Source organism: Phyllobates terribilis, unplaced genomic scaffold (assembly GCF_046119375.1).
Source record: "Phyllobates terribilis strain yellow unplaced genomic scaffold, ASM4611937v1 Scaffold_12__6_contigs__length_324123572, whole genome shotgun sequence".
Lineage (NCBI taxonomy): Eukaryota > Metazoa > Chordata > Amphibia > Anura > Dendrobatidae > Phyllobates > Phyllobates terribilis.
Genome location: NW_027362772.1, coordinates 217,192,237 through 217,213,427, shown reverse-complemented (window position 1 = coordinate 217,213,427; position 21,191 = coordinate 217,192,237). Strand labels below are relative to the sequence as shown.

At 44.0% G+C, this 21,191-nt stretch overlaps 1 protein-coding gene across 4 annotated transcripts in view; it reads right to left on the bottom strand.

Moving 5' to 3' along the window:
• GRIK4 (glutamate ionotropic receptor kainate type subunit 4) overlaps window positions 1–21,191 on the bottom strand; it is a 616,708-nt gene that overhangs the window by 583,177 nt on the left and 12,340 nt on the right. Inside the window, exon 2 of one of the 4 annotated variants that reach the window (XM_073656651.1) lies at window positions 5,025–5,124. The exons of the other annotated variants lie outside the window; for them this stretch is intronic. The gene's annotated coding sequence lies outside the window, so the exon portion shown is untranslated. The remainder of the gene's footprint in view (window positions 1–5,024; window positions 5,125–21,191) is intronic. 4 annotated transcript variants of the gene reach the window in all.

Genomic DNA, 21,191 nt, shown 5'->3' with positions numbered 1-21,191 from the left:
GTACTTACCTGCAGGCAACCTCCGATCCTCACAAGATCTCCTTCTCTACTCCCCTCTTCTCTCCTCTTCCCACAATCGCATACAAGATTTCTCCTGTGCATCCCCCCTACTCTGGAACTCTCTACCCCAACACGTCAGACTCTCGCCTACCGTGGAAACCTTCAAAAGGAACCTGGAGACCCACCTCTTCCGACAAGCCTACAACCTGCAGTAACCACCGCTCCACCATACCGCTGCACAACCAGCTCTATCCTCACCTACTGAATCCTCACCCATTCCTTGTAGGTTGTGAGCCCTCGCGGGCAGGGTCCTCTCTCCTCCTGTACCAGTCGTTGACTCGTTTTTGTTCAAATTATTGTATGTATACCCCTTTTAAACATGTAAAGCGCCATAGAATTAATGGCGCTATAATAATAAATAATAATAATGTTAGAATCACATGACAGCTGATCAGATCAGCTGTCATGTGCAGGGAAAGATGTGGACCCGCATCAAAGGCAGGGACACGAACGATGTCGTACCTATATGTCATTGGTTGTGAAGGGGTTAAAAAATACTCAGATTAAAATAAGAATTGGACACAAATAAAAAATAGGCGAAAAACAACAAAAACAGACAAAATAGGCGCAAATGCAAAACAGAAACGAAAGAAGAGTTGCACTAAGATTTGTTATACTACATTGAAGGACTTTTCCTTGCACATGTGACGCCCACTACGTGATCGCCAGTGGTTTGAATCCTGAAATGCAATCAAACCAATGTTGCACAAGTGTGGGGTACACCCCATGTGCACAAGTCCATCAGAGGATTTATTCTATATTTGTCATTGTAAATAAATCTGCAGTGCTTCAATGTTGTTACACAATAAAACTTGAAAAACTCCAACGGTGTAAATACTTTTTCTTTTGTTGGGCTATTTCATGATGATTTTCTTTTGCAATGTTCAGTATACAAGCAAACAATCTGGAGAATAGAACACATACACCCACACAAAATCTCACAAATGACTTGTTAATTAGCAGAAACATTTGTATGAATACAGTTAAGCCAGCAGGCCGAGATTTTGTAAAACTTCTATAGACAGCGATGGCTAGCATATGTCATTCTGTAATGCCCAAGAGAGGTAATATTTAGCTTGTTTTTTTTTAGACATTTCCTTCCTGCAAACAAAAATTGTTTCTACAAGAGGAGTAGACAAGCTGAAAGTAAGGAAGACAATCCTATTTTTCTTATTATTCAGTTCTGTATATTGTTTTTATGAGAAAAAAATAGACAAATACGGTAAATTTTTTGGCATATCCAAGTTACATCTGTGATCTAACTGCAAAAATTAGAATTTTAAGGTATACATTAAAATTGGACCAATATGCCTATGTTGGCAAGGTCTGCCAGAGTAGGAAGAGTCACCTTTGCAGGAATAAAGTTCTTTTTTATCTTGAAAAAGGTGCCGAAATGCATTGGTTATTATTAAAAACTTTGTTCTATATGTCAAGGCTCCTTCATTACCAGAGCGCAGCCTGCCGAACGTGTCACTTCCTACACTGGCAAATATATATCCCATGGATTGCTTCTCTCCAGCCACAGGGCAACAGCAGCTATTTTCTGTGCTTCTTTCACCTCCAGGTGAGCGCTACCATTGTTTTTACCCCCTCTTCTACCTATCTTGTGCACTTTTGTCTCTATGTAGATTTCTTCGATGTTGGCAAGATCGGCAGACTATCAATGCCTCCAAACTCTGATAAATTATGTTGGGGAAGACAAGGTTCAAGCAGTTTGAAATCAAAATCCCAATTCTTTTGCTCTCTTAGGAGATGAATGGCTTACTCGTGTCTCCCCACTGAGGTCATATAAGTATTCGGCTGAGACAAGTGTTCTTATATTTATAGGAGTCAGGATGGATAGCTTTCAGCTGAATCATGTTGCAGCCAACAGCTATCTCAGGTGTGTGGGCAATGGCCTTTTATCCCAGACTATCAATCCATCAGGACTAGCCTTAGATTAGTTAGTGTCTTGTGCAGTGCCCCCTAATGGAACGCAGAGCGGGGCGCTACATGTAAGTGTGGGTCCTGGCTGGGTGTGTAGACTTGTACTGTGAGGATATCACACGTGTGCAGGCTGCATGTAGCCGGTGGTGTAGGCTGGACACGGCCGTGTGTTTTACAGTTCAATGAGGGAGACTACCGTTCCAACTTCTTTACTGGGTGGTAACTTAGTAATGGTTATATACAAGGGATAGTGGGTACAAAGTCTTATGGTTATTGCGTCTACAGCATTTTCTCTCAATCTGTATCCTTCATCTGTAGTTCTTCTCCAGGACTTTGTACACACACTCTTTCGTCCTACGTTGCGACAACCCAGCCTGAACACTATAGTCCTGATCAGCAAGTCTCTCTACTCTCTCAGCAGTTCTGCGTCCTATTTCTTCCAGTACCGTTGCCCTGGATCTACCACTCGAGACCACTAGTCCAACAAACTCAGTTCTGTTTAGGCCCGTTATCTTTGGCGTTGCAAGCTCAGGGGTTCATGACTCGGTGTCCTCTACATGGACCCTTCTCCAGAAGGCCACTCTGTCGCATCAGTCACTTTTCTTCTTGATCGCACTATCCCTCGTCCTGGGTGTCCTCTCACTTAGGGTCACCCTTCTATGCAGTTCTGCTTGCTTCACTCTCCAAACCCTATCTGACAACCAACAGGAACTCCGTCACTTTCCCTAGCACTAAGTCCCTCCCACTAAGGCTACTCCCAAACATTAACTCTATCTTACCATAATGTCACTACCTAAACTACAATCAACTATCTATCCATATACTACCTATCTTATGCACTTTGTCCTACCGTATACACCCTATATTGTACATTACTTATCTTACATTATACATTACAACACAATTCACATGCACAATATATGCAAAGACGCATGACATAATTCACATTACAGATGACGCGATTGGAGTCTTCAGGGGCAGGAACGCGACAGCACAGTCCACCATCCTTACAGACGGGCCACACAGTGGCCAAATAATACAATCACACAAGTCACATAATCAAACCCTGCCGAGTCAATAAAGTAGGGAATGCAGCCATAAACCTAAGCAGTTGCCTTTCTGTTGGTTTGGATATCAAGCATGGATCTGGTGGAGCAAACTCTGGAATAAACCAATATGAAAAATGACAGAAAAAGGACCATAACTAGAGCATGTTGTTTGATAGAAAATAAACCTCTACTGACTTAAAAAACATTGTCAAAGAGCCACAAAACCAGATGAGTTATATTTATAGTTGTGATTCTCATATTGTGTAGGAGACTAAAAGCTATAAAAAAAAAGCCATAAAAAATGTAATGAACGTTGTGTGCAAAATCAGCCTCATGTTTTTTTCCCTTACAATCCAAAGGGTTTTTCCCACCCTACCTTCTTTGAGACATCCATGTGTGTCCCATTTCCACCATACTATGTAACTATGTATTGTGCTATCACCTTTCACTCTATAATTATTTGCTGTTTAAACAAAACCATCACAAAGGACAAAAACAATGAAAACAAACCACAAAAATCTGAGTTTAAGACAAGTCTCACATATTACTCTGCAACTGATCTAAACCTCTGGGAAATTAATGACTAACTGATGTTAGTTTGTATCAGTTTCCATCAACCTTATTCATTCTGTCACTTTTTCACCTTAATAATATAAAAAACTTCTGCAAAAAATTGATCATGTCAGAATGATTTGGCATCATAGACCCTAGAAATTCAACAAATTTGTCAAAGTATGCAAAAGCGCACATTGAATCTAATGTGTGAACTAACACTAAAACATTTGCCTTGCTTTGGAGGGGATGGGGAAAATATATTTTTTTTGCACAAGACGGACACTTAACGCTATCATGACCGCACTACACTGTGTTGACTTTTTCAGGATGGGTTTACTTTTATTTGCAAGCATTTGTGAAAAGAATAAAAGGAACACAATGATTTATGATGCATAGCTTTTTCTCATTTTTTTCTTGGTGTTAAAATGTGATGCTGTAAATAGATAATTATACACTTGTGTTTTGGTATAAAATCTTGTAATAATATGTTTAAAATAATAATATGCTAGAATTCATACATTATTATTAACATATTTTTTGTAAATTCTCTGTGGGCATGTCATGCCTTCACATACAGTACATTATGTTCTATTATATTTTATTTGTTAGATTCGCTCTTTGATGAAGCAATGTGGCGAAACGTACATCAAGCATAGATGTGTGATATGTAGTAGTTGGTATACATACTAATTTTTTATTATGGTTGGGATTATTTAAGCTCTATATTGGCAAGTTATATGTACTGTATTACACCCTAATATATTTCTTCACTTATGCATTTTTCATTAGGAATTTATCTTTTAAGATGTGCATCAACAACTCTTCTGAGGTCTTCAGAAATCTCCTTTGTTTTAAGTCATGATGACACACTTCCACAAACGTATTGTGAAGTTTAGACTTTCGTAGATCCCTGTTCTTTAAATAAAACAGGTCGTCCACTCACACCTGATTGTCATCCCATTGATTGAAATCAATAGACTCTAATTTCTCCTTCAACATATCTGCTAATCCTAAAGGTTCACACACTTTTTGCACTCACAGCCATTTGATATTTGATCATTTTTTCAACAAAAAATGAGTCATATTTTTTCCTCACCTGATTGATTTGGCTCTCTTTATCTACTTTTTGGACTTGATGTAGCTTTAGGTCAAATGTATGCAGAAATATGGAAAATTATGAACGATACACGAATGTACAAACACCGGTGGATTTGAGGTTCCCGAGCCTCATAATAAGCTGTAGAAATCTGGCAGCATTACAATGAAATGTAACACATCTGACTGTAATTGAGCAAATCTCCCAAAATTCAATTTGAGAAGACTCGATCAATTCATGAGGAATATCTGATTTGCATTGAATAAATTTAAATCTGCAGTGAAAAAGTAAAAAAAAATTTAAATTCTAACACTAATCTCTTCTGAGCCCAGCTCATACCTGTCCCGTTGCCGCCGCTCCCCTTTCCTTCTTCCAGTAGGCCTCCTCTGCCTTCTTTGGGCCGTGTGGTCCCTAGTTAATGGAAGCCCCAGCTGGAAGACTAGAGGGACAAGAAGAAGGAAGCGTAGCTTATTGGAAGTAGGAGAAGGCAAGACAACAGTGCTAGAGGTATGAAGAGAGCTGAGAAGGACTTAGAAGAGTTTATTGGTTCTTTTAACCCCTTCCCAGATCCTCAGAATCCAGCAAAATCACTTCCTTTTTATGTGTTGATGAAAATCAAATTCCCCAAAATTTGGATTTGCTAGAATTAAAGTTACTGTTATAAATCTTGAGACTTGGAGCTTTGTAAATTTGAATTTGATATCAATTCACAGCGAATCTGATTAGTTTTGAATTGATTTGCTCATCTCTACCTCTAATATAAAGCTACAGCAGTAAACACAGGATTCGGCAGTGACAACAGGCGACGGCGGCAGCTTAGCTCCTGCTCCTCCTGTACAGTGACCTCTGCACATAGCATGCCCCTGCAGTTTCCCGTATGCTAGCTTGTTTGTAGATTGAGGTTTCTCATGTACTTGTGGCTCTAATGAAAGGTTTCTCATGTCCAAGTGACATCTCTAAATTGCAGTTCAGACAATATGGATAAATGGAAATTTCCTTTAAGAAAGCCAATGATTTTTTTGCATCTCTAGACCAAAAGATTGATTGATCTCTGCACTTTGTGCTCGCATTATATAAATCTCAGTTCTTTCAGTCTTTTGCAGTTTATATGTTTTACAGAACGTTATAATGTTCTTTCCCTGGGACTGAATAATGTAGAAAGCCTGAATAAATTATTTTCTGGCTGTTTGCTGACATTTACTGTCAATTGTATCTACCCATAGAAACTGACTATACTTAAAATGAATAATGAAAAATTAAACAAAGGACTTATAATTTCACGTATGGTAGTAGAACAGCTTTTTAATATGTGTAGGTTTTTTATTGTCTTTAACCATTGCCATATCTAATTTTACCTATTAAAGGCTGAGTGAGAAGGAATATGATCTCTGCTTTAATAAAGGTCCACTGGGAATAATTAGAGGAAAAGTATGACCTTCAGGCCTCGCAGTCTACTGAAGCTGCAATGGAGACATTTCAGTTACTAGAAGCTGAGCGGTTCCTGCCTGTTTATTAAGTGGAATTATATTATAGATTCATTTTAAAAGCTTCTTTATTTATCCAAAAAGTACCCCCCACCCACACTACAATTACAGCAGCTTTCACAACGATACATTCAAAAAGGCAATTTGTGCTAATCTACACATTTCTAGTAATTGTTTCCAGTGCTCCTAATAAATCCTCGATCTGGTGCATAAACTACAATACGAAAAAGGGACATAAATATATATGCGAAAGCTTCAGAGCAGTTTTAGCACAATGTTGCACTATTATTTTCTCATTTACTGCATTTACAGGAAAGATCAAGAGAAAAAAGAGCAATGTCAGACAACAGGTGAAACAAATTAATGAAATGATGCCATAATCATTTAGAAGAAAAAATTATGAGTTTTTGGAAGGGCATCATGGTTATTGTTGATCACCCATAAACACAATCTATGAATTACCACAACTTCAATGTAGCCTTAAAGGGAAAAAGGTCCAGAATATATATATATTTACTATATATATATATATATATATATATATATATATATATTTATGTATACACTGTGTTCCAAATTATTATGCAAATAATATTTTCTCAGATTTTCCCAAATTACCTATATGAATTGCAGTCATTGTAATTTTCCAGTCAAATAACTATTAGAGTACAATTGAAAGGTTTTTGTACAAACTGCCTATGATAACAGTATATTTTAAAAAAAATAAAAAACTCAAACTGCAGAAGAAGAACCGTGCATTCCGCAGCAAGATCATTTTCATGCATGATAATGCCCCGTCTCATGCTGCACATAACACATCTGCATCTCTGGCTGATATGGGCATAAAAGGGGACAAACTTATGGTGTGACCCCCATGCTCCCCTGACCTCAACCCTATTGAGAACCTCTGGAGCATCATCAAAAGGAGTGTCTATGATGGCGGGAGGCAGTTCACATCTAAGCAACAGCTCTGGGAGGGTATTCTGTCCTCATGCAAAACAATTAAAGCAGAAACCATCCAAAACCTGACAAATTCAATGGACGAGAGAGTTCAGAAGCTCCTTCCGAACAAGGGGTCCTATGTGCAAATGTAACATCACCTAGAATAAAGTTTTGAGTTGAAAACTGTTTGATTTCAGTTTGTAATAACCTGCTAATGCTTATAATTTCAAAATTACCAAGTTTTTTTTTCTTTATTAAAATGAAAAGGTTGAAAACTCTGCTGTGCATAATAATTTGGAACATGCATTCTGAGTGCAGTTTGAGTTTTTTATTTTTTTTAAACATATACTGTTATCATAGGCAGTTTGTACAAAAACCTTTCAATTGTACTCTAATAGTTATTTGACTGGAAAATTACAATGACTGCAATTCATATAGGTTATTTGGGAAAATCTGAGAAAATATTATTTGCATAATAATTTGGAACACATTATTATATATGTGTACATATATATATAAATATATTAGAGTTGTGCAAATAAGATTTTCAGTGCGCTAGTCCGACATCCAATCCGATCCTATATGCAATCTAACCGCCATGGATGTCTTTAATTCCATGCTCAGCATTCTGGGCCCATCTTGCTCTTACCAGGCTCTGCAATGTGATGACGCCAGTAGGTTTCCTACCAGATCATAAAATCTAAGAGCCTAGTAAGTACAAAAGGTGCCCAGGGTGCCAGGCTGGGTGCAAAAGAGAAGACTGACCTAGTTCGGCTGTCACGGAGGATTGGACTGAATATTGGACCAAGGCAGCGAGGATATACGAGATATTTAAAGTTTTGGTGATAACTTTGGGTCCTTTGCACCCATTATTGCATGGAAAGTATTGCTTTTATTTTTTTGCCATATATATTGTGGCAAGACGGCTCGCTCGGCTCTCCTGGAGGCAGACTCAGGACACACGTTCTCAGGTTACCTTTCTGCTGGTTTATTATCTGGCATAAACTCATGCAGGGTTCCGCAGGAAAAATAAACAAGACCCCTCTGGGTTAAACGGGAAAACAAAACAAAGTATAGCTCAGTCCATAGGTGAGCGGGTTCCGCCCGCTCTCAATAGCATAAACTGCACAGGTCACAAGCTCTGCAGCTTCCACAATACGGTCTGGAGACTTCCCTCTCCAGACCACACTCCAGAGAAAAAAAAACAGGACTGAGCCTTTACACATTGCTCAGCCTTACCCTGAGGGGAGGTAGGGGTATGGTGTCCCGCCCTCTTTGCCATTCCCATAAAACCGCACACCCTTTAAGGCTGGGTGCCCACGTAGCGTTTTTCAAGTGTTTATGCTGCGGAATTTCCGCAGCGGAAACGCTTGTGAAACGCTAGGTAATCCGCACCCCATGGTCCCCAAGGGGATTCCGCATGTTCTATGCACATGCTGCGGATTTTTCCGCAGCGTTTATGTTGCATCCAAAAATCCGCAGCATGTCATTTAATTTTGCGGAAGTGCAGCGGAACTCCCGCCATTGACTTGCATTGAAACGCATAGAAACCGCGACTGTACATTTGTACAAGCGGCTTCAATGCGTCTCTATGTGCGGATGGTACCCAGTTCTGGAGGAGAGGAGACTCTCATCCAGACCTGGGTACCATTGTACCTGTAAAAAAAGAATAAAATAACAAATAAAGTTTATACTCACCTTTCCGAAGGCTTTTCTCTGAATGCCGACATCGCTTGAGGACCTGCGGTGACGTCACAGTCATGTGACCGCAGGCCCTTCACCGCTCTGTCTCGCGATATGCCGGCAGCCGGGAGCCAGACAGGAACGAGCGCTGCTGCACACACCGGGGCCTCGGGGGTGAGTATAGCTTTATTTGTTTTAATTTTTACGGTTCACACTGTATAAATCCATGCCGTTTGCATGGATTTATATAGTGTGACCTAGTTGTCAAGCACTTTCCAAGTGATGCTATCGCCTGGAAAGCGCTTTTCAATCTGCATGCGGAAACGCATGTGAATCCGCATGTATTCTGCAGGAAAAACGCATGCACAATCTGCATGCGTTTTTTCTGCCAGGGAGATGCAGAAATGCTGCAGAAATTTTCTGCTTAATTTCTGCATCGTGGGCACATAGCCTAACAGAGTAAGCCTACCAGCATATAACACGCTGGCGGAGAAATAAAGTAGGTCTTAGTTCACACAGGAGAGCATCCTGAGTGACACATACCTCCCCTCACATATAAAACCAGTGACACTGTCACAATATATATATATATATATATATATATATATATATATATATACACTGCTCAAAAAAATAAAGGGAACACTTAGGAGGCAACACTGATTGACAATCAATTTCATATGCTGTTGTGCAAATGGAATAGACAATAGATGGAAATTATTGACAATTATCAAGACACCCTCCATAAAGGAGTGGTTCTGCAGGTGGGGACCACAGACCACATCTCAGTACCAATGCTTTCTGGCTCATGTTTTGGTCACTTTTGAATGTTGGTTGTGCTTTCACACTTGTGGTAGCATGAGACGGACTCTACACCCCACAGAAGTTGCTCAGGTAGTGCAGCTCATCCAGGATGGCACATCAATGCGAGCTGTGGCAAGAAGGTTTGCTGTGTCTGTCAGCGTAGTGTCCAGAGGCTGGAGGCGCTACCAGGATACAGGCCAGTATACTAGGAGATGTGGAGGGGGCCATAGGAGGACAACAACCCAGCAGCAGGACCGCTACCTCCGCCTTTATGCAAGGAGGAACAAGAGGAGCACTGCCAGAGCCCTGCAAAATGACCTCCAACAGGCCACAAATGTGCATGTGTCTGCACAAACAGTTAGAAACTGACTCTATGTGGGTGGTATGAGGGCCCGACGTCCACAGATGGGGGTTGTGCTCACAGCCCAACACCGTGCAGGACGCTTGGCATTTGCCACAGAACACCAGGATTGGCCAAGTCGCCACTGGCGCCCTGTGCTCTTCACAGATGAAAGCAGGTTCACACTGAGCACATGTGACAGACGTGACAGAGTCTGGAGACGCCGAGGAGAGGAGGTCTGCTGCCTGCAACATCCTTCAGCATGACCGGTTTGGTAGTGGGTCAGTAATGGTGTGGGGTGGTATTTCTTTGGAGGGCCGCACAGCCCTCCATGTGCTCGCCAGAGGTAGCCTGACTGCCATTAGGTACCAAGATAAGATCCTCAGACCCCTTGTGAGACCATATGCTGGTGCGGTTGGCCCTGGGTTCCTCCTAATGCAATAGAATGCCAGACCTCATGTGGCTGGAGTGTGTCAGCAGTTCCTGCAAGATGAAGACATTGATGCTATGGACTGGCCCGACCGTTCCCCAGACCTGAATCCAATTGAGCACATCTAGGACATCATGTCTTGCTCCATCCACCAACATCACTTTGCACCACAGACTGTCCAGGAGTTGGTGGATGCTTTAGTCCAGGTCTGGGAGGAGATCCCACAGGAGACCATCCGCAACCTCATCAGGAGCATGCCCAGGCGTTGTAGGGAGGTCATACAGGCACGTGGAGGCCACACACAATACTGAGTCTCATTTTGACTTGTTTTAAGGACATTACATCAAAGTAATGCCTGTAGTGTGTTTTTCCACTTTAATTTTGGGGGTGACTCCAAATCCAGGCCTCCATTGGTTAATAAATTTGATTTTCATTGATGATTTTTGTGTGATTTTGTTGTCAGCACATTCAACTTTGTACAGAACAAAGTATTCGATGAGAATATTTCATTCATTCAGATCTAGGATGTGTTATTTGAGTGTTCCCTTTATTTTTTTGAGCAGTGTATATATATATACATTTATTTATATGCATATATGTATGTATATATATGTGTGTATATTGCAACAAGATTGGTTCAGTTCAGGAGTATAAGTTATAATATATAAATTTCATTTTTATGGTGAACACAGTCTTCCTGCGGCCGGTTACTTGGCTACCCTGTCACTTATCTTCTTTGTTTTGTTGGAGCCTTAGACTTTTGTGCTCGGGTTTATTTAATAATTGCACTGCTATGTTCTTCCTTTTTGAAAAATGACTTCTTGTTGGCTCCAGCGAGTCATACTTGTTCCTGTCACAGTTACGTCCAAAGAGGCAGAAGACAGTCTGCCTCAGCTTTCACATGCAGTGTGATCAGAAATGATTAGTTGAGAAAACCATTGTGATCCATCACTGACATAATACTGGATTATTAAGAAATATGGAATTAGTATCAACATTTACCTACAGTTTAGAGGTAATTTACATAAAATATAAGAGGACTGTCTAAAATACTCTCCCTTCATATATCAGGGGTGTATCTGGGGGGCAAAAAAGCATTTACCCCGGGATCAGTCGGCAACAGGGGGGGCGCCAAAGGGCCACCTGATGAGGCAGTCCGAGGTGTTTCCCGTAGTGGGATTCAGGCGTCTTCTGAGCCGACTGTCAAGCTGACAGCTGGCTCAGAGATGGTGTAACATGCTGTCTCCCAGCAATCAATTTTACTCACGCCTTAAAGGCGCAAGTACAATTGAAGCAGGTGCTTCCGGGACAGCACGTTGTCAGCTGCGCGATCAGGTCATCTGATCTCTCTGGCGACGTCACTCTCCGAAGTACATTGGTATGATAAGCACTCCCGTGGACTTGAAGAAACTGAAGATTTATTGTAATTGGGAAGGGAAGTGGAATTTTTTATGTAGACAGTATAGGAGGAACCAATATGAGGAGTGAGGGGGGAGGGAGGCTGTATTAGTAGACAGTATGGAGAGTGAGAGGGCAATTTGTGAGGAGACAGTTGGTGAGCGGGAGGGAAATGTGTGAGGTGTCAGCATGAGGACCATGGCGTGGGATCTGTAAGGAGACAGTATGGGGAGTGTTGAATGTGTGAGGAAACAGTATGAGGAGCAGGGGGAAATGGAGTTTGGAAACAGTATGGGGAGCAGTGAGATGTGTGAGGAGACTGTATGGGGAGCGAGGGGGTAAATATGTGAGGAGACAGTATGGTGAGTGGGGGGAATGTGTGAGGAGACAGTTTGGTGGAGAAAAGTGTGAGTGGGCACAGAATAGAGACTGGGTAGTGTAACGGGTGGTATAGAGAGGAGGCAGCATGGGGGTACAGTGTGAGGGCACAGCAAAAAGGGTACAGTATTCCAAGAAGGGGGAGTGTGATGTGCGGGCACAGTATAGAGATTGGGCATTATAGGGAGGCTACAGTGTGAAAGGACAGTGTGAAGAGAAGGCCCAGTATGGAAAAGAGGAGATTGTGGAGGGCATGTACAATAAGAGGGACAGTGTATGGGTCATATTTTGTGCAGGGAACACAGTGAGGAGCAATTATGTATTCAGGGGCACAGTGTAGGGCAGATATTTTTATTCAGGGGCATTATAATCACGCTGCTATTTAAAAGGGCAACATGTTGGGATGCGTTGGGTTCTAGGGATGTATTTCTCTACTATTGGAGTTCTGGTGATGGATTCTTGTGATGTTATTGGTTTTCACTCTGTATACATGTAATAAGGCTATGTGCCCACGATGCAGAAATGCTGCATATTTTTTATGCTTCTCCCTGGCAGGAAAAACGCATGCGTTTTTTACATGCGGTTTTCCCGCCAGGTAGAAGCGTTTGTCAAGCGTCTTTGCATGCATTTCTGCATGCGGGTTATCAAGCTCTTTTCCAAGCGATTTTAGCATCACTTGGAAAAGTGCTTGACAACTTGTTCACACTATATAAATCCATGCAACCGGCATGGATTTATATAGTGTGACCAAGTTAGTTAAAAAAAAGAATAAGAATGGTGAAAAATAAAAAAAATAAAGTTTATACTCACCTTCCGACGTCTTCCCGGTGTTTTGTCTGCTCCGTCCGGTGTCTTGCATTGCTCTCGGTGATGTGAAGGACCTGCGGTGACGTCATTGAGCCATGTGATGGGTCACATGACTTAGTGACGTCATGGCAGGTCCTTCACAACAACGTGAACATTGCCCTGGGAAGATGGGGGTACTCGGAGCCGGGTCAGATGTTGAGGGGATGCAGCCGTGGCCTGGACCCGTCCCGTGACCAGGGCCGTCACATTAAAAAGGATGTAAGGGCTTTCAGGGTTGAGTGGTATTTATCGACTATGCCACCTGTGGTTTCTGGTGATGCGCCGCTAGCAGTCCTCTGAGGCTGGATGCTATGGCAGCTTGAGGTGTTATAACTCCCCACAGGCTGAGCAGGGCCTCAGGGCAGATGTGGCAGGAGGATGGGGAGAATTGTCCTGGGTCACTCAGGTGCTGTGCGGTGCAGTGTGGAAATAAAGAGTCCGGAGGCCATAGGGATAGTCTTCCAGGTCTTTACTCACAGTTAGGTAAGCAGCGGCAAGGCTTCTCCCTGCTCCTCACGGATCACTGCGGCCACCAGGGATGAGGGCTCAGCGCACCCAAGGTATTCAGGTACCTCGATCAGGACCCTCCGAGTGTTCCTAACAGTCCCCTTTGAACCTCTCCTGTCCGTGTGCATGGAAAGGCTGGGTCTCCCTCTGGACTATGCACAGATATAGGGTAAGGCGGCAATTCCTTTCCGCCCGTCACCCGACGGGATCCACTGTAGCCTACCGGGCTTCTCTGACAAAGCCTTATAGTGACAAAGTCAGATATCGGGGGCCGGTACCCCTCTTGCAGCAGGAGTCTGCATCCTCCTGTGATCCTTTTGCTATGGAGCTCTACTCCTGGACTCCGGGCCTTTTTGGTGATGGTCCCTGACCAGGTAGAGACATAGGTTAACTCCAACCTGGCCCTCGCCCCAAGGCCAGGGCATGAGGGCCGTGTCCCCATCCACTGCAGGTCCACACAGGGTCCACGTTCAGTGTTGAAGTTCACAATCAGAAGACCAGCAGCCCAAAATGGCCGAGTATTAAATATGAAATTATGTGTGCAAACTAAAAGTGTGTTCCACCCTTCACCCACTACATGGTTCCCCTAACTTTTGGTTCCCCCACTCGTGATCCTGCTGAGGCAGCACTATGGTGCATACTTGCCTCCCATAGGTCAGGAGTGTGTAGTGTTGAATGTAGATTCAGGGTCCTGACCAGTGCACCTTCCTTACTTGGATGAGGAGACACTACACCTGCTGACAGGCTGCAGTATCCCCCCTTGTGGCGACCGAACCCTCAGGGGCACCACAATTATATGCGTCTCAATGCAAGTCAATGGCAGCGATTACGCCGCGTGTCCGCAAAATTAATGGACATGCTGCGGATTTTTGAGCGCAGCATAAACGCTGCGGAAAAAAACGCAGCATGGGCATTGAAAGTGCGGTTTGTCATTGGGGACTATGGGGGGCGGATTACCAAGTGTTTTTGAAGCGTTTATGCTGCGGAAATTGCGCAGCATAAACACTTGAAAAACGCATCGTGGGCACACAGCCTAATCCATAACTTGTGAGATAATGTGATACATGGCTATGTTAATAAAATGTTGCGCTGTTTATTCATGTTAGGGGCATTAAAGGGGTTGTCTAAGTTTGTGATAAAAGTCTGCAGTCATTCTATGTGACTGCACACTTCTGAATACTCACAGCGTGCGCTTTGCACTGTGTCAGTATTCTCTGGTGCTGGGGGTGACAGTGAGAGGTCTTTCATTCTGACATGTGCTGCCTCACTCAATACAGTTGAATTAAGCGAGGACGGATATGTCTTGTCAAAATGTGTCTAGAAGTATGCAAATCACATACTTGCACTCATATAGCCGTCCACTCTTGTCGCCGGCAATGGAGAATCCCGAAAGTGTGCAGTATGCGCACTGTGAGAATTCAGAAGTCTGAAGTCACAGAATGACTAAAGACTCATCACAAACCTGGAAAATCCTTTTAAATATAATATTAATCATTATAGCATGCAGAATCCTAACAGCGTGTAATGTACTCACTCTCAGCATTGGGCTGTGCTTGCTGGTTCCAGCTTTCCTCACTCATTTGTGTTTTTCATACTTATGTTCATGTAACAACTAGCTTGTCTTCCTGTTTCTCTCAGTGAAGCAGGGCTGTAGTGTTTAACTGAACATGAATGAGAGGACCAGAACTCTAGTGCCACCTACAGGAAGCCGCAATCCTAAAAGTAAATAGTGACCCTTTAACGAGCCTTATCACATGACCTAGGATATAAGCCAAACCCAGAAACTCAATTTGCAGACACTGTGTTTCAGGGTACTGCCCCTTGTCAGTGCAAAGTGTGAGTTCTGGTTTGGCTGGATGAGAGGCGTTAGACCGGTATCCAAGGAGTAACATTTCTCCTTGTGGACAGTGAAATGTTAAGCATGTCACGGTGAGGAGACTTTTAAAGCTGCAATACTCCTCTGGGAAATATGCAAATTGACTCTTCAGAGAGGAATAGGACCAGAACTCTAGTGCCAAGGGGCAGAATCCCGAAACACAGGCTTATATCCTAAGTCATGTGATAAGGCTCGTTAAAGGGTCACTATTGACTTTTAGGATTGCTGCTTCCTGTAGGTGGCACTATAGTTCTGGTCCTCTTCCTCTCTGAAGAGACAATTTGCATATTTCCCAGAGGAGCAGTGCGGCTTTAAAAGTCTCCTCACCGTAACATGAATGAGAGAATTATGAAAACTTTTGCGAGCACATTAATGGAAGGGAGAGGGGAAGATGGGAAACTAACTTCTTGCTCTGGGTGCCATAAAACTTAGATCTGCTTCTGCATATACTGTATTATTATTATTGTTGTTTCTAAATCACAATTGTCACATCACAAGTTGGTTCTGGCCTTCATTATACATTGAGTCCTTCCCATGAACCTCAGATAATGTAATCTATCAATGAAGGATGTGTGCAAATCCAAGTAGAGCTGCTTTCTAAAATTGACTAGTGGTGATTTTGGCAATATTGAGTTGTAAGTGCCTACCGAGATTTTTGGGGATAGCACCCTGTGTGCCGATGGCTACTCATACCACAGCTGCAGGTTTTTGTGCCATAAGTCTTTCAGTTTTTATTTTAGGGCTTGATATTTTTCAGTCTTTTCCATTTCTTTTTCCTTGACCCTGCTATCTGCGAGTATTGTTATACTGATGATCCACTCCTTTTCTTGATGTTGATGAGTCTTATTATTGTTAATATTATTATTATAAGGGATTTGCAACCGCACCATTAATCAGGCAGATCTTAAAGTTATGCCTGTTCTCGGTTACTTTTAAATATAACACGATGTGTCGGCTGCGCTCACAGAAAGGATAAGATCCAGAGGGTATAAGCAAGATATTCTTTTCACCATTATGTGTCTCGGCACTGGACCGGCACCTTTCTCAAGGTAATAAAACAAGTTGTTCACTTAAGAAAGGCGCCGGTCCAGCACCAAAATGCGTTGGTGTGAATAAAAAACCTTGCTTATACTCTCCAGATATCATCCTTTCCGTGAGCACAGCCTACACATCGTGATAATCTCCGCTTTGACAAACTGCTATCTAGACGATACTCTCCTCCAGTCATAGGGCAGCATCTACGGCACATTAGGCGTCTAAAGGTGTTGTGTCCTTACACAATCCTTACAGGTGAGCGCCATCATCACCTTCACCCCCATCTTGTTCCTTAAGGAATTGCCCTAACTGGGCGCATTTGTCCCATCCATATGTAACATGCAGAAGTAGTGATGTTGCTTTAAAAGCATCCAGCAACTATTAGAAGTAACATAAGCACAGGAGACAGAAGTGTTGAGCTCCAGAAGCATCCAGCAACTAGAGGGGTTAACACAGTCACAGGAGAAGGGGAGTGTTTTAGCAGAGCCCCAGGGGGATTGTGGGGAAGTTGTTTACTGTCTGGCTGGAGCCGAAGAGAAAGGTGGTGTGTGTGTTCTGCATCTGACAGAAGTGCCCCTGCAAGTGAAAAGGATTCAAGTCAGGAGTGAAGCTAAGCACAGGTCAGGTAGAGTTCCAGAACTAGCAGTGCAGATTATTGTCAGGCAGAAATGTAGCACCCTGAGGATTCGGCTGCTACAGGGGTATTGCACCTCAACCCAGAGGTGTGATATTCCACTCCCGGGTAAGGAAGGAGTGTGGAACTGAGCTCAGATAGACTGCATGCACTACATACATCCCATTCCAGAGGAGCAGGCCGACGGTACTCCCACTTAGAAATGTGCAGGTACAACCGAGCCTGTTCCTGGCTGGAGTGGGAGGGGGGGGTGGTACATCCCATGTAGTGTAGGGGCAGATAGGGGGAGCAGTCTGGGTAGTGTTAGGAGCTCATTGGGTGCTGGTCACCTGAGCTCACACATAGAGGGTGTATATAAGGTGGGCACCAACTGAGATCAGGGTCAGTCTGTCAGAATCAGGAAGAGGAGCAGAGCAGAGCCCTGGAGAGAGAGAGAGTGGAGCAGAGAAAGACCCAGAGGGGGAAGACTGAAGGGACCCAAGAACCCAAATTAGAACACCGGGTGAGGAGTCAGCATCAGGGTACCGGAACCCAAGCTGGTGGGGGTAAAGACATTCCCCAGCCAGAGACCGGAGACCGTGGGCAGTGTCTGTCACGGTCACCCACCACATTCACCCCGAAGGCACACCACATGAAGGGTCAGGGAACCCAGGGCCAAGGGTGTCCCAAAAGAAGGCCCGAGGGAGCTGGACCTAGGTGAATCACTGGTGGGGACGGCTGAAGAAAGGACAGAGGGAGAGCTCAGGGCCACGCTCCGGACTTGTTTGGGGGTTGGCTGGATCCAGGACCTGGTGGACGCAGCACGGCTCGGGTGGTCACTAGCAGCTGGAGTGACCGAAACATCAGCAGTAAGTAAACTCCCTTAACTGCACAACCCGAGTCTGTCTTCATTGCCGGCTGCACCGCACCACCACAACCCCCATCCTCTGCACCTGACCCCCTGAGGCTATACCCCTCCCGTTGGGGGTTATCCCACCAAGCTGCGCACCCACCATCAGCCTCAGCGGACCCGGCAGCAGCGGCGGCCACAGTGACCGCATCACAACGGGTGGCGTAGTCGACACAAAAGAACTTTAGTAACATCTGTAAAGCTGCCACATAACACTTAGCTTGACGCCCTGGGCACGGGACCGGGTCACAGCCGCTCGGAGACTACAACCCCCCCATCTGATCCGGTGCCGGGTATTCCCCTCAAAAAGGAATATGTCCCAGGGGGCGCGTCAGAAAGATAAGAACTGGAAGAAATGGTGTCACAGGGATCATCTCCCTCAGCAAACCCTCCCCCCTCCTCCATCTCACTGTGCTGTAAAGAATGCTGTGTTCATTAATGTGTTTTTGCATTAGAACTGTGCTGTCCTGTACTACTGGGAAGACTGTAAACTTCTGTGCTGCTAAGGATATTGTACTGTTTGTCACTGGAGCTTGTTGCTCATAAGACTTAACTTGCACTGGCTGTGTGGCTTCTTATTAAATGCTACTGTTCTACCGATAATGAGGATTCTTATCAAGTGTGTCTGGTCAGCAAGTGAAACAACCTACATGTCTGTGCCTGAAGGTCAATACCCCTGTGTGCCTGAGAGAAGCTGCAGCACATGGTCTATGGTCGCCCTAAGTAACGGTTCCCCCAGGATTCCAAAGAATTCATGTAACCTCTCTCGCCCCTATCTGAACCAAGCGGTGTGCGTGTAACACATATCTTCCCACTTTTAAGAATAAGGCATTCCATATCCCCAATTACAGTACATGAACATGTGCAGCCTCTACATTGGGCAGTTTCTCCTGCTCTTATTCATCTCTATGAAAAAGGACAGTGCTTAATGATTCGGGGAGCCTTATTCCTAGCAATGGAGCAAATCTCAGAGGATGGACCCACATGTAACTCAAGGTAGCCATACATATTAGGTAAATTTCAGCTGAACCTGTCTACTTCAGCTGTCTTTGTCATATATATGGGGTCAGATGTCAGGACAAACAAGGATTGGGCATTTTTTACTTCAATATGCTTAATCTTTTCTTCCTCAATGAGATAAGCTGCTGAGAAAGAGACTGGCAACCGCTTATTGCCCTTAAGGGAAACCAGTAAGCAGGGTTTTAGACCCTAAACTAACATCATCTATATTAGGAATCTAAAATTTTGATTATGGCTATACCTTTCTATTATAAGTCAGTTTCTAGAAATATATCGACAACTGTTTATGCAAATGAGCTCACAAGTGCAGGGGTTTGGCTTCTGCTTACAGCTCTTCGGCCTCTCTCCCTCTTTCTCCTACCACGGCTGGCCTCTTGTCAGTGATTGACAGATCACTCTTCTCTGTGACCTGCTTCCCGGCCTGAGATCTCGTACAGGTGCCATCATCCCCAAGTGCATGCGCAGATTGATTATCTGGCTCTAGTTACACCAGGACTTTGATGTGCATGTGCTGCCCCCAGTAATAACGGCGCCTGCATGAGATCTTGGGCAGGGGAGCAGGTTACTGAGAAGAGTGACCTGTCAGTCACTGATAGGAGGCCAGAGGAGTTGAAAGAAAGAGGGTAACAGTCCCGAGGGCTGTAAGTCTAGGCAAAGCCCTCTTTCTGCACTTGCAAGCTCATCTGGATAAACATTCGCCAATGGATTTAGAGAAAACTGAGTAATGGACTTATAATACAAAAGTATGGACGTCATCCGCATTACAGATGCTTTACATAGATGACGTTAGTTTAAAGAGGCGGTCCACTACATTGTATAATGCCCCCATCGATTTACTAAGTATTTTTGCAAATACCTTCTGCTGTCATATTTGCCTGTGAGCTGCTTTCTCTTTGCCTATCACTCGCTCAGTCCGCATCACTTGCCCCCAACTGCAGCTGCTGCTGACATTCGCTGATGTCACATCAGCTTCGGGATTTCCTGGATTCCCCCAGACGTGACTCACATATGCCCCCTGATTAAATGGGCTGTGGGCGGCGTTTCACCGCATGTCACAGCCCAGTATCCAGCACATGCTTGCGGCCAATGAAAGCAGAGGAGAGAGGGACAACCCTCACTGGATACTGGGCTGTGACGTGCGGTGAAACACCGACCCACAGCCCAGTGAAGCGCGCCGCCCACAGCCCAGTCAATCAGGGGTGGTGTGTGAGACTGGGTCACACCTGGGGGAATCCAGGAAATCTGGAAGTTGACATGACATCAGCGGATGTCAGCAGCGGCTGCAGCCAGGATCACATGATACAGACTGAGCGAGCAGCAACAGCGCCGCTCACAGGCACATATGGCAGCAGAAGGTATTTACAAAAATACTTAGTTAAAAGACGTAAATTTATGGGGGCATTATACAGTGTAGTGGACCACCTCTTTAAGGTCTAAAAACCTGCAGACAAGTTCACTTTAAAAGCACACTCTGTTAAGTTGAGCATGCATGTGTAGGAGGGTGGAGGGCAGAAGAAGCCACCGTGGCAACAAAGGGGTTAAGATTGTTTTCTATGTTATGTTTTATTAAGTGTGCTGTGTTACACTTTATTATTTGTGTGCTAAAGTGTATTATGTTTTATCCCTATGGCCGGTGTCAGTTCTCCTCTAGGCTTTGCCTTGAGGCCGTCTCTGGGTATGCGGAAGGTCTGTCCACTAGGGGAACAATGCAGGTAATAGAGATACAGTTTGCACTACACAGGTTAGTATATATTTAATAGTTTGGGATTAGCGCACCAGTTGGGAGGGGTAGAGGAGCTAATAGGAAAAGCACTTTCTGGTTTTGGTCAGTCAGTTAGTCTACAATAGAGTCCATGACTCATACAGTTTAAATTCAAGTTCAGTGAAGGAGAGTGGAGTGGGGAGAAGGAAGGCTGAACATACAGGTTCCAGAAAGCAGATGCAGCAGAGAGAGAAGTGTTCTACAAGTGCAAGTTTTCTAATAGCATGAGGACACATCTAAAGCTCCATCTGGAAGCTAGGACAGTTTTCGGCCTAAGGTCCCGAAGAGGTACTGAGAAGCAGACCTCGGTCTCCCTAATGAGGAAGATGTCGGCCGGGTCGCAGAGGGAGAGGAAGATGGTGGGTCTCAGGACAGGACCAGGACAAGGACTGTTAGGACACAGAATCAAGGGAACATCACTAAAAAGAGACTCTGCCTTAATCTGTATGCTGCAGCCGAGTGTAAATGAATAGCACAG